The following is a 14,493-nucleotide window of genomic DNA, read 5'->3' on the forward strand; positions in this document are numbered from 1 at the left end:
GTCTAATTGTGATGAATTTGAATTAGCGTGTAAAATAAATAGCATAGGTAAATGTGTGGGTACAATTGTTATAAAAACTTTGATGTAGTCACATTTAGTGTTTACAGTCTCAATGTATGAGTTAATGAAAAACCCTAAGATATGGCACAATTATTTCAAGCTGAAAGCTTCCACTGATGAATTTTTATTATTTTTTACTTTTTAATATATGTGAAAGGTAAGAGAAGTGGAAATCTTGGGCATGTTGGAATTGAAACAGTGTCATTGGCAAGTTAGCAGCATTGGGATTGGTGACTTGTAGTGACAAGAAGTAATGACACTCTCTAATATCCTGCAGGACTTGTAGCAGGTAGAGAGACAAACCCAGGCTCTCATGTTTTTAGGGCAGTACACTGATAGAATCACTGAGGAAGTAGTGAGTTGTGGGTGGTCACCCACTCATGATGGTGAATGTATGTCTTAGTGTCCAAAACAAAAGAGCTAGCTTATTGTCAATATAAACAATTCATTTTTACAAGTAAAACTACATTAAAACAAATGAGTAAAATGTAAAATATCTTGCTACAGATCATCACCTGTTGTTTCTCTCTGCAGTTTTCCAGATTCCTCACTCATTTTTCTATCAGTATGAAATGTGTCATCATGTAAAAACAATACACGTTTAATAAATAATGAAATTGCAGCTCAGTTTCTGAAACAAATTAGGTCCATATCAATATGCCTAGGGAAACAAATTAGTTATAATTATATTCACATGATGCACACAGAAGATGTATTGGTTGTGCATAAATTAGAGTATCATGAAAACCAATTTTAAAATAAACAAACAAAAAACAAAAACAAGAACAACAACAACAACAACAAAAAAAACCTGATGATATATTGTGTGAAGATGGGAGAGTGGTAAGTAAATATTGCTGCATCCAGTACAGAAAGAAGCGGTGGATCTTCTTTGAGTGACTGTGTCTTGGTAAAAGCCTGTGTTCCTGAAGGTGGTAAGCTGCTAATGCAAGTACAGAAGCTTGGATTAAGTTTTGCTGCAAAGAATTAATATTTTGGACTCATAAAAGTGATTACTAAACATGAAGTTCTCTCTGAGACCAGTGACAAGAGGAGTAAGAGTGTCTCAATGTTAGCTGAGGCGGCTGAATTACTGAGCTCCAGAGTAGCAAGTGTCTTCCCTAGATAACAACTTGACACCGAGGACTTGGCAGGACTCCCTGCTTTGAGAGAATCTCCTTATTGCTGGCTCTAACCTCTTGCCAGGGAGCTCCTAATCACAGGGTGCCTCGGGGCTTGTCTGTGTGTGGGGTTGCACACACTCCACTTCCAGTACAGCTTTCACAAGTCTCCATAGTTTATATACTGTAAAGGGCCAAATTAACCATTTGACTGGAGAGTACTCAGAATTATTAATCCATCAGTAAAGGTGAATATTTTAAAGCAAATTCAAGCAAACCAGTTAAGTGAGTTAGAATTATCTAGCATGGAATTTGTATGCAGAAAGACTTTAAAACAGTTACTATCTCATATACTCCCAATCCATTCTGTTGGTTCAATCAGGCACATTTCTAGTATACATCAAGTGATTCTTTTTCTCTGATTGGAAAAAATCTGTTTTACACAACTGCACTGTGTTTACTGCAGGAAGGTACAGTCCATTGTGCTCAGGAAAGCACCCAGCCACGTGTCTTGCCTCTCTAGCTGGATGCCTAAGCAACCAAAATGCTGAAGCTCTAAAAAGCATGTTTTGTTGTCACACTCAGAAGTCTATAAAACAGATGTCTCAAATTAATTAAAAATATGTGTTAATAGTACTTAATGGTGCTCAAAAACATTCTTTTCACCTCTGACTTCTCTGTAAGGTGAAAAATAAAAAATAATTAAAAAAAAAATCAGTTAACTACTAAAGAATCTATTGAAGATCCCATCCTGTGGCCTTTTTTTTATGTGTTCTTCCACCCAAAGTGCAGTGGTAATTTTTCAAGTGGAAAGGTTGCATGTGTAAGTTAAATTGCAGGGTCAGATGCTGCTCTTGGATGTGCATGAAGAGTCCAATCAATGATGATAGATGAATCAGGCTTAGATGCTGAAACTGGGGTGTTTTACTCTCTTAGTCGAGGGATACGTGTGGCCACATTTTGAAATATAGATAGTGGCTGTGTACCCTTAAGAAAATGTTCTTAAAATAATCACTCTGTATTGGTTCTCATGAGCAGGGTGTGTTAACAGCTGAATAACTTTGGGAACATCAACTCCCAAAACCATGAATATAAAATTGTATTCTTTTTTCTTCTTTTAAATAGTAATTTCTTGCTGCTTGGGTTTTGAGGCTCCATGGTTCTTTGTGTTCACATTTTTATTCTCTAAAACCATGAAAAGTTTTTTTTTTTGTTTGTTTTTTTTTTTTTTTGTTTTGTTTTTTGTTTTTTGTTTGGTTGTGTGTGTTTTTTTTTTTTGGAAAGCAGAGAAAGAGAAAACTCATTTTCAATATTCACTTGACTCCTACAATAGGACCTTTATAAAAGCCTCAGGAACCATAAGTGTTAGTGAAGCAAGGTGACTGTCAAGGCTATGTGTGGTCCCTAGACCGAGGCTCCTGTGAAAAAATCAGCAGATGTATCGATTCCTTCAGTGTTATTGGGAACACAGCTTCTAGGATTAATAAAGCAGCAGGCAGACTTTGTGGCTCTTCAAAAGGCACAAGTCTCATGATAGCCCAAGATGGGACACACAGATCCCTTCCCCTTTAGAGTTGAGTTCTCTGCTGGTCCACATTGAGGATGGTGTTCTACGGACAAAGTGAGCTGTGAGGGGAATCCACAGCAGAGTGGCTGTTGCCAGCCTGTGATGTTCCTCTGCCACAGCTGGGCTCAGTGCTCCCAGGCAGCAGTGGACAGTGATGACTTGGCCTTCTGCAGAGCAAGGAGGTACTGTTGTGTGTGGCTGTCCCACTTGCATTCCCCTTTTAAACAGCACACGGGAGAAAATATAAGGGGGACAGCTGACCTCTTTGACAAATATAAAATGAAACAGGGAGACTTTTAATTCTGCAAAAAAAAATCTTTATTATGGTGTAATAAAAGTGTATTAAGACTCATGTTTAACCTGCTTTTTTTTGTGTTTTTTTTTTTTTTTTTTTTTCAGGGCAAACTTAGCTGGTCTTACAGGTCCAAATGTTTCCTTGAGCCTCCCCTATGCCTGTTGAAGGACTAAGGGGAGGCAAAGGAGTGTGTCTGAGGCTGGGTTATTCTAGCTGTAAGAAAGAGGAAATGGTATTTAAAAAAACATTTAATTAAATGACAACACTTGGGATTTCATTTAGTTCACATTACAGGAGGAATTTAGACTTCCACTGCTACCACCTGCTGCCAGGCTGAGCTGTGAGCATTGTTACTGCCTCTCACCGATGCAGGTGAACTTACTGCTGAACCACTTTCACAGTCCAGAAAGCATGACATTCCTTGTTACCAGTGGGAGGAAAGGCTAATTGAGAAGTGTGTATAAAAGCTGTAATGAGTAGCATTTACATGTATTGATTAGAAGTAGGGCCACCGTCTCTCATTTATCACCACCAGCAGCTGTGAAATTTTCCCCACGTCGATTGGCACGGCTCATATTCCCGCTCCTCTGGTTCTTTATTGCTTTTTCTCCCCCCCACCCGCCCCAGACCAGAGTGCTGATCCACCAGCTGGAATGGGCTGGTAATTACTCCAGCTTCTCCACCAGCTGCCACAATTGCCAAACCGCTGGAGTGAAAAATTCCATCCCGCATTTCCGATTTTTTACATTACCACTGCATAATCATATTTGACGAATAATTAACCTGGGTTAATACTTCAGGGAGCCATTTGCAAGTAAATTGATAAGCTGAGTGCTGTAAAGGCACACAAGGGCTAAAGGCTTTAGGAAACTGCGCGCTGCCTGTGCTGTTTTAATACGTGTGTACCTCCTGACCATCTTAATTAAGGGTGGCCCGTAGGTGCTGTCCTCCATCCTTCTCAAGCAGAGTGTGGCTCAGGAGGAAGGAGAGGGTGGGAAATAAACTCATATTAAACTCTCCGCTGTATTTCACATACAGCAGTGGTGCAATGGATGTGGATAAGTGCGCTTTTCCTCCCTTTTACATTTGGAAACAAATGCTGTTAGATCAGAAACTTGTTTAGGGGTAAAGTCGATGGAAGTTTTCCCTGCCAAATTCATGGAGCTGGATTCAGGTCAGGTTGGAGATCCAATTTCCCCATCTTTAATAATGACGTGCAGGTCAATGAGAGAGCAGAGCTGAGTCCTTTTGGGAATGTATATATTTGTATATTTCTTTCAGTTAAGGTAGTTGCAGTGTTTCAGATGCATACCTTTGCTTTGGTTTTAAGATAAGTGGAGAACCTTCCTGAGAGACTTCAGAGGTTTATAAATCCCCTCTTTCTTCAACCTCAGCTTTTAGAGTATTTGGCATGTATCTTATTCAGAACAGGTTTACACCAATAGTTACCTGTAGATTTGATCAGGGTTTCGTGGTTCTTCTTTCTCTTCCTCAAAAACACTGTTAGTTTCTGCTTTGATTTTAAACCAGCTAGCAGTACTTCTTTTCTTCTTCTTCTTCTTCTTCTTCTTCTTCTTCTTCTTCTTCTTCTTCTTCTTTTTTTTTGATGCTCTTTTTTTTTTTTTTTTCCTGGTAAGTATTTTATAGCAATATCATTTAAAGAACAAGCTTATCACAGGTAAATCAACAATTTCATAACATGCTTATAAAGATCCAGTGAAAGTAAACAAAAATAGATTTTTAATCAAAATATGAGATTATTGAAATGACAAGTCCCACCAAAGCTTTCCTTGATGACACAAGTTATCGATACAATTCCATCCTGGGCTTTTTGGTAGATCCTTGCCTGGCAATCCAGCACAAGTAAATAAACAAGCCTCCTTCCTTCAGGAAGACAGGTAAAATTAATTGTATTTCACCATCTTAGTAGCTTTCTGTAGTGTTTTTCTGACTCAAAAAATCAGGCATTGTGGCCACATGAAGGGCGTGGATAAATCATCCAGAGAACTTGTGTTGAGTTTGTTTTTCTAGTTTAACATTATTGTCATCCAGGCTATACTTATTCCTCAAGATGGATGGTAAATGCCATAGAAATCTTCTGCAGTATGGTTTTGGGCAGAACAGGAAGCAAGAATCAGAGTTAAATAAGCTAGTTAAGAGTTATAATAATATTATAAATTTTATAATTGTCTGGGCTTGTTTTGCTTTTGTTTTTGTTTTTGTGTGTGTGTGTGTGTTGTTATGTAGAAGCATTTCTTAGGTTTGCAGAAGAATCTCACATGGAAAATTAAAGTATATTTCTATTCCTGGGGAGAAATGCCAGAAAATATTGTCTAAATGGTCGGAAAAGGCAAAGAATTGGTCATTCAGTACTATTGTAAAAACTGTGTTTTTTGTTTTTTTTTTTTTGTTTTTTTTTTTTTTGGCTCTTCAAGACTTCTAGTCTAACTCCTAATTTTGGGGAATATCTTGTTTGACAGTTTCAGTGGTAGCCATGTGAATCAGGAGAGCAGTAAATGGATTTGTGTATTATGTTCTTGCACTTGCCTACATCCTGGTGCTGGTGGCACGCAGAGTGCCATCACAACAGCGTGAGCAGCAGAGGTGTGAAGCAGCTGCCCACCAAGGGGAGGTGGTCCCCAGCCCAGTGTGCTGGCTGGCTCTTAACTCCCTGTGCAAATGCCTGTGAGCTCCCCATGGGGCCTTGGGATGTCTCATCTCTCATTCCCTAGGAATTCCTCTGGAAATGGTGAATAGGTATCAGGAAACTGCAAGACTTGCTCACGTTATTTCACCTCTAAATGGCAAGAAAATCTAACAAAAGACAGTTAAATAAAAAAGTATGTGTTAGGGTTTAAGAGATTCAAGATGGTTTTATTCACTAAGATGACTCAGGACAGAGATGCAGACGGGATTATTTCAAGTTAGATGTTGTCACTAAGGTCCTGTGAAGAGCCAGGCTTTCTGTCACAGGGTTCCCTTTTACTGGTTTGAGGACAGTGGGAGCAAATTTGGGTAGACTGCTGTGAAATGGTAAGCCTGATACCTGGCTGCAACATCATGTTTCTTGAAAGGGACAATATTAATTTAAGAAACATAGGCCCCAGTCACATCAATATTATCTTGCTGTTATGTCACTTACTTTAAATAAGAGGGGTTTATCAAAAGAGGCTTGAGCTAAATTCTGCCTTGTCTTACGTGTAGTGGTTTATCCTGTTCCTAGTAAGAACCTGAGGATTTCTGGACTATGATTGTCATATGAAAACTCTCTGGTTTTGGAGAATTCCAGGAGGAAGAATACCACATCAAAATATAATATTTATATGATTTTCAGTGGCTTTTTTTTTTTTTTTTTTTTTTTTTTGTAGTCTCAGTTTAATAGGTATTTTCATAAAAACACCTTCATTGTGCAGGAACAGAGGTAGGCAAATCCTGAATTTCTTCTTCAAGCCTCAGGCTGAGAGCCATATGTATTGTGGCAGACATATGGACCTTCTGTGAATCCCTATTAAGAATTTGTTGCAGGGTAGCAAATGAAATCCAGCAAGGACCACCACCATTAAGTCATCACTGGTCACAGCTCTCATTGAGCACCAGGTGACTTTGTCTGAGCAAGCAGTGCTAGAAACTGAAGCAGAAGATTCAGGATGAAGCCCATATTCACAGTAGATATGAAAGGAATTAGCCTTTTCAGTTTGTTTTCCTCCATCATACAGCTTCCCAGGTCCACCTTATTATTTTCATGCAGCCAAAGTGCTGTCCATCTTACTGTCTGCTCAGCTGTTTCTGTGATCGTTCTCTTTAAAACCTAAATAGGATTGCATGGGATGGCCCGGCGGTTCAGGAGATAAATAAATAATAATACAAATATTGCTATTATGCTGAATTTCTCTGGCATGGAAGCAGTCTGGCTTTTTATTTTTTTATTTTTTATTTTATTTTTTTTTTTAAGTAAGGCTTTCGCGCATGCTAGACAGAAAGTCGGCGCGAGGCATTTGTCACTGTGTGAGGTAATGCAGGGGAAGCAGTTCCTTTCAAAGCTCAACTGTAGCACTAAGTGAAATCAATGGCCAAACAATCTAACACAATTGGTCACATATTGATAGAATTAAACACCGCTGTTAACGTGACTTGTCATTGATCTGACAAAAACAGAGTCCAGGGTAAAAGTCGCCTGAAGCCTTTAGACTCTGTGTTTATGTAGCAAAGGTTGGGAAATTATTCGCTCCATCTGCTTCTAACATAATTTTTTTTTATTTTTGTTGACAATTCTCCTCACTCCAGAAACCAGTGGCAGAGCTTTAACCTCTTCATTGTCAGAAATGTGTGAGTGAGCAGCAGTCCCCCTGCAGTGCAAATCCTGGTTTTGTCTGGGGCATTGGGTCCCTTGTGTTGTGCCTGCACCATGATCTCTTATAAATAATAATAAAAAAAAGTTATTCCGGCAATGGGAGCCTGGTCAGCAGAGGGATGTGCCAGTCTGGATCAGCTGCAGGAGGTTTTTGCTAGCATGCAAGCCCAAACAACAGAATATGGAGTGTTAACGACTTTCAAGCAAGGGAAATGTATTAGGAAAGGAGAATTAAGGCCATGCCTTCCGGTGCATAGCATATCTGGCATACGTAGGGTATTGCCTGTTGTCACATGGTGGCTGCGGTTCAGAGGGGAAAAATACCAATAAAGGCAGCAATTAAGAGGTTTTCTGCTAATATCCCTTGAAAATAGTCTTCATTTCAGGAATCATTTTTATTGAGTTCTAGCTTTCCATCTGTAGTTTAGCTGTTGGCCTTTCATTGGTATGTCAGAATCCCAAAGATTTTACATTACGAAATCCTCAACTAGCTGGAATAATTGCCATGTATGCTGAAAACAAACACCTAACAAGTTCCTGAAATATCTGAGCAAATAGCTCCAGAATATTTGCAGGGGAGACTTGTTCTTAATGCTGCCAAGCTCTCCCATCTGACCTAGGAGCTGGGCTTTGCTTTTAGGCTGACTGCAAACCTGATGATGTTTTCCGAAGTAGGAAAGGAGCCTGGGTTTGTGGCAAGCATAGCTTACTGGCAGCTCTCAGTCACAACACCACCAGCCCTGTGTTTCTGCAGCGTTTGTGGTGTCAGGGAAGGCGTTTGCGCCTCTCTGCGCTCACACTCACTTCTCCCCCGTTGCTCCTACAGCTCCTCGTCTCCTAGATGCCGATTTTGTGTGCTGTGATCTGTGTGTTGCCTCAGAGGTTATAGCTATTTGACAGTTTGATGGTGGGTGTTGCTGCTTTGTGTACCTGCTGGCTGCCGAGGGCTGGCACTGCTGGTCATGAGCGGCAGCAAAAGGCTTCCGTGCGCCTTGTTTTTTGGGGGGAGCAAGGAGGAGCTGTGTTTGCTGTTTGCTTACTTTTTTTTTTTACATTTTTTTTTTTCCAATGTTACAGTTGTATAATAAAAGCTTTCCACCCAAGTTTGGTATAGATATTGCTGGTGGATGGATTGCTGTTGCCTGTGGCAGCCCAGCCGCAATGGCAAGATTTGCTGTGCTGTATGCAGCCTAGGGACTCTGAGGGAAGTTATCGCACCTCCACGGAGCCTTCCTTTAATTCACAAGCCTAGGGAAGAAGATGTAAGGAGGGAGGGAGGGAGAAAGAACTTCAATGTACGCAGGAACCTAGTCGCAGGGGGGAGAGAGTCAGAAAAGATCTCAGCTGCTTACTTGCACTTCTGGCAACATTACAGAAGCAGACAGGTTTCTTCTGAGTGGAATATGAGTTTTTCCAAGGTTATTAGCAGAAAGACATTGCCCCAGTAGGAAAGGAGCAGAGATACCTGTGCACAGTAATTGCGCTCTCGCAGTCTGCCGCTCTGTGGGACGTGGTGATGGTGCTGATCCACCTTCTCCACTCCCTTGTCATGAAATACTGGCTCATCAACAGTGTATACATCTGAACTGGAAATGCGAAATGCTTGGAAAATATTACCCTATTCTGAAGCCTACAGCTAATTGCCCATCATGACAATTCCCAGCAGACTCATATGTCTGAAGTCTCAGTGTGAACACTAAAAGCTCATTTCAGGGGTTAAAGAACCCCACTGACAGCTGGAATGTCAGGAGGGAGATGTAATCCCATAACATAACTGGCAACCTGTGTGGCTTGGGAAAAGAGCAGGACACAGCTGCTGCATCTTCAGAAAAAGAGCAGTGGCCAGGCCTTTGAACTGCATCAGGGAAGATCACCCCACTGTGAGGGCAGCAATGTGTCAGGGCCTTCTCATACAGGTGCTTTTTTCACCCCTCCCATTTCAGGTGCACTCCTCTCTTACTAAATTGATCTAAAAGTCCTACAGCTGAGCGATGGTTTCATGCAATGCCCTGATGCAGAATGTAAAGCGTGTGAGTGCCAAACATGCTGCTGTGTTATTTTCTTGTGATATCAACAGAAAGCATGCATGTGAAAGCTTTCTCTTGTCTTTCTACACAGTGGTTGGAGTAAAATTCATAAAAGTTCTTCAGCAGTTGCACATGGGTGATTTGGATGCTTGTAGCACCTGTAAAATCTGTTAAAGCAGGAGTAAATTTTGAGATGAATTTCAGATGTTTCAGAGTGGATTCACATGCCTGTAGTTTTAGAGAGTCTGCTCTCACTTGCAGCAAGGAATTCAAGGCTTTTCTGTGAGATGTAAGGCTGCAGGTTTTTTGGTAAGAGACCTTGACTTGCTATGGTATTTTCTCACCAAGAAAAATTAAGCCAGCTCAACTTAAAGTGAATAGACTATGTGGATATCTCCCAGTATCAATTTCTTGCTGCATTATTAGAAATCGTAAATGCTCCTCTATTTCATTACTCATTGCAAGTCTTTAAAATGTCTTAAAGAAATAAAAAGCTTTTTGTTTACTTGATACACCTTTTCCTTTACTTTTCAGAAAGTAGAAATTAAAGATTTTAATTACTCTTTAATTTCTGGGTTCCCAAGCATCAGAGATTTTAATTTGTTTTACGAAATCCCCAAATCTATTCCTTAAAAATACAAGCCTACATTTGCAGGTTTCCTTTGAATTTTTTAATGATCAGCAAACAAGATTTCTGTCCAAAAACTGCTCAAAATTTTTGTCAGTTAACTTTTTCTAAACTTCACAGGATGCAGGAATAATGGCAACCTTTGTCTCAAATTTGTGCCTATTCACTAGAATAATTGTACATTTTAAATGGGGATCTAGCTTAAAATTTACATTCAACCTTCACATTAATATTTCTTGATCACTTTTGTTACGTGTAACACAGTAACAGAGAAATTGAATTAAATGTCTTAGTTACACTACAGTGATATATTGTGGTCGCTGGAGACATTTTAAATAGTGCAGCCAGCTGAGTGAGGTTTCTGTGCTGTCTTTATCTCTTTGTGTCCATGAAGTGTTTAGTTCTTATTATAGCTTACTTATGCAGTCTAGGATTGAGTTTTTTCTCCCTTAACTTAGACAATTGGCTGATCAAGGACAGCTCTTTAAGCAGGGTTGAGAGATCTATAATAAATTATCAAAGGCCTGTGAAGCTGGCTTCATAATAAATTATCCCAAGTCCCATCTAGTCCCTAGCATTGCAATTGGAATTCATGGGAGCCTGGCCTGACACGTCTCAGGAGAAAGTCTTAATCCTTCAAGTGAAAGCCTGAAAAACTTGGGATGACAGAGTGTGTAAGATAAAGCCATGACGATCTGCCAAGACTATTTTAGAAATTTTGTGCTTAATGGCCTCGGCTATATTTCTCGCTTGTATTGTTCTTCCTCCAATGGGTCTTTAAGTCTATTGACATGGTGAAATATAGATGGGCTGATAGGACAGGTGAACTTTTAATTATCTGCGTGTCACACTTCTCTCACAGTGAATACCATAGGTTCTTGATTTCAGGAATATTTTTGTGTGTTCATACCTTATTGATGTGAGTAATTTCACTGACCGGAGCAGGAACTACAGAGCCTATGGTATGGCAGGTTCTGTATGGGCAGGGAAGAGAGAAATTGCAGCTTCCTGCATCACGTGAGATGGGAGCAATGCTAATGGGGGCTCCTGTCCCCTTGCCACCCTGCAGCTTCTCTGTCGGCTGTGTCAGTTCCAGGATAAAAGAAAGCCTGTGCAAAAGTGCCTGCAGAGTCAGAGATGGTAGCTACTCAGCACTTGTTTTACTGCAGTTGTGTGTTTGTTGTTTTTTTTTTGTTTGTTTGTTTGTTTTTTGACTCTCAGGTGTATTTGGATCAAGCTGAATTGAACAGGGCTCAGAGGGATCCATAAAATCCTCCGTAGAAAAAAATAATCTTAAAGTGTCTTTTCTCTACATAAAATTGTAGTGACATTGAAATGTTTTCACTTGAGGCTTCCTAGTGTAGGAAATGTGTTGGTGCAGGAAGCCAAGACCATCCCTTTTAGGATAAGAGTCTTTAATTTTTTTTTTCTGTAAAAGTGTCATGAAAGGTTTTCGCATTAGACCTACCATTAGAGCATGATATTCTATTTTTAAATCCTGAGTTAATTTAACATTTAGTAGAAGTTTCATGTTTCTAGAGAGTGACAGAGGAGGACACATTATTGTGGCAGAGAGAGACTGAAAAAAAAATAGTTATCACTGAACTAGTTGGCTAATCAGGGGATTAAAAGTTACAGAAAATCTAAGTGAGATGCATTAATGAAATACTTGTGTGCAACAACACTCAGCAAGATCTGAATGATAAATATGTCATGTATTGCAATAACATATGGATATAAGATCCACCTAGATTTTATAGTTCTATATTATTTCTATAAGCGTTATCTAAAAACCTGAGAAGGATTGCATATTATTTTACAATGTGTTTATAAATCCACAACATTGGGAAGCCAGTCAGGAAAGTGAAGAAAATATGCATTGTGATGACTATAAAAAACACCAGGAAGGGCAATGGAAGAAAACTGAGAGAAACATCTGCTATCAGATGATGTGTATTGTGTGATATGCTTCTGAAACACGTATGGCACTTCATATAGGAATGAGAGCAGCTATGTCTGCACACACGACAAAAAGAGTGAATTCATGTCCTGCATAAAGATATTTTGGTACATGCCCAGAAGCCAGCCCAGTGATTAATATTGGTGCTATTCTTCCCTTTTGATGGAAACCCCTCTGGAGGGGAAGGCTACCAGTAGCTTCAGAATCACATTATGAATGTTGCTGACATACGGTGTAGCTGTTGCTAAAGTTGCAGGGTTTAACCAAATGGGTAACCACAGTATGCTGTTCCTCCAAAAAGATATTTGCAGCCCTGCACAATAGTGTCCCCTGGCTGTTATCCAGCAAGGCACTTAAGTCCAGTTTTAGGAATAGGGACAATGCCACTGATCTCATTGGATCAGCTTAAGAGGCGTCCAGCATCCTGCACCATCAGTCAGCCCTGCTGGGACCCCATGCAGTTGGCTCTGCAGAGCTTGGGAGGCACTGGAGGAGAAATCCAGTTTCCTGTCTCTGGAGGTGTTGGAATAAATGTTTCACAGCCATGGGTAACTGATAACTAAATGAATTTCAGTATGTAAATTTAATATCTTTAAAATGCATTGATAACTATTCATATTTATTTTTATGCATGAAGTGAGATTGGTGGTCTTTGAAGGACTAGTGCATAGTCGTTCGGCTGTAGTTGTTTTCGAGTAGAAATTGCATGGGAGGATGATTCTGGTCATCCTATTTTGTTTGTGTATGTACCATGTTTGGCCTTGCATGACACCAGGGCTGTTGCAAGTGGTTTCTGCTGTTGCTCGTAGCTGGGCCTGGATGTCATGAACACCACAGCCCAGAGCTACAAACTTCTCCCTCTGCCAGCCATACCTGGGACCAAACACACCATAAGGCATTTCTCAAGGGCAGCCCAGCTAAAAGGCAACTTTTTTTCTTAACTTCAGTCTTGTGCTTAGTCCCATACTTGTCATAACATAATAAGCTTTTTAAAGCAGAAGGTACCCAAGATGTCTGTTGATTGCTAGCAGAAATAATTTGCTTTGCTTAAATGAAAGACATGGCAAAAATAAACTCGTGTAGTTGGTCTGACAACTAGGATGGCTGTGCTACTTAGGGGCATGTGTCCCGCACTGATGCTAAATTTAAGACCTTGAAGTGGGGAACATAATTCTGTATTCACAGGTGCTGGTCTCCAGGAGGGCTGAATGGTGCTGGAAGTGACCTGGACCCATTGTTGCTAAAATGTCAAGTCTTTGTGTCTGTCTTTCCAGATTTGTGGAAAAGAAATTTCAGTAAAAGAAGATGGAGAGAAACATGCACCTTAGAGAAAGTGAGGGTATAGTGTTGTGGGGCTTAAACGTGGGAAACAAGAGACTCATTTGTGCCCCCTGAAGGCGGTCTTAGTGGTCCCAGCCTCAGCCAAGTGCAGGAGCTGTTGTGGTGCTGGCTGCTCTTACGATGCCTGTTGTGTTTATTTTCCCCTCTGTTTCTGGTTTTGATTTGGAATTTCATTTTGGATGTTAGAAATCAATGTTCTATTATACACTGAGTGTACCCTTTCCCTATTGAAAATGGAATTTTGATGAAATTCATCTGGTTGTAGCTACTTCTGGCATTTTCCAATAAAAATAAAACACCATGGAATCAGAAATTTTCTACTTGGGTCTGTAGGTAAAACTAATCCCATGTCAGAGAGACAGAACGTAAGTGTCATGGCAGTCTTTATCACAAATCGGTTCAAATTAAATTTGCAAAATTGTAGTGAATTGTACTGTCTTTTTTGTTTTTGAAAAATGTGAAATATGTTTTTATTTGCTTATAGAGTTCTAGGAAGTTTTAGGAAATCAAGTGACATAAGAGGATGATTTTTTTTTGTTGTTCCTTTTTTATTAAGTAAATCATAGATTCATATAATGGAATCACAGAATGGTTTGGAGAGGACCTTAAAGACCATCTAATTCCAAGACCCCTGCCATGGGCAGGGACACCTCCCACTAGACCAGGTTGCCCAAGGCCGTATACAGCCTGGCCTTGAACACTTCCAGGGATGTGGCATCCATAGCTTCTCTTGGGCAACCTGTGCCAGTGCCTCACCATCACTCATAGCAAAGAGTTTCTTCCTACTGTCTAATCTAAATCTACTCCCTTTCAGTTTAAAGCAACTACCTCTGGTCCTATTACTATGCACCCTGATAAAAAGTCCCTCTGCAGCTTTCTTCTAGGCCCCCTTTAGGGGTGCAAATGATTGCATATTTTAGCCCATGCATTTTGGTGAACTTCAGAAAGGTTGGGTACTGTAATCTCAGTCTTGTATTTCTGTATAAATACAGAACAAAAGGATGGAGCTATCCCAAGAAGCTGCAGCATTAAAAAAAAAAAAAAAAAAAAAAAAAAAAAAAGGAAAATTTAACAATGTTAGGAATGTTAAATTAAGTAGTGGAAATGAAAAGGAAAAGTGTCTTGTGTACACTTCCTGCCAGG

At 40.0% G+C, this 14,493-nt stretch overlaps 1 protein-coding gene across 7 annotated transcripts in view; it reads left to right on the forward strand.

The window, feature by feature from the left end:
- POU6F2 (POU class 6 homeobox 2) overlaps positions 1-14,493 on the forward strand; it is a 323,051-nt gene that overhangs the window by 88,016 nt on the left and 220,542 nt on the right. The window contains exon 1 of one of the 7 annotated variants that reach the window (XM_021269146.4): positions 9,635-9,730. The exons of 5 other annotated variants lie outside the window; for them this stretch is intronic. The gene's annotated coding sequence lies outside the window, so the exon portion shown is untranslated. Of the gene's footprint in view, positions 1-9,634; positions 9,731-14,493 lie in introns of those variants that run through there. One more of the 7 variants, XM_021269145.4, reaches the window with a different exon arrangement.

Source organism: Anas platyrhynchos, chromosome 2 (genome assembly GCF_047663525.1).
Source record: "Anas platyrhynchos isolate ZD024472 breed Pekin duck chromosome 2, IASCAAS_PekinDuck_T2T, whole genome shotgun sequence".
Classification (NCBI taxonomy): domain Eukaryota; kingdom Metazoa; phylum Chordata; class Aves; order Anseriformes; family Anatidae; genus Anas; species Anas platyrhynchos.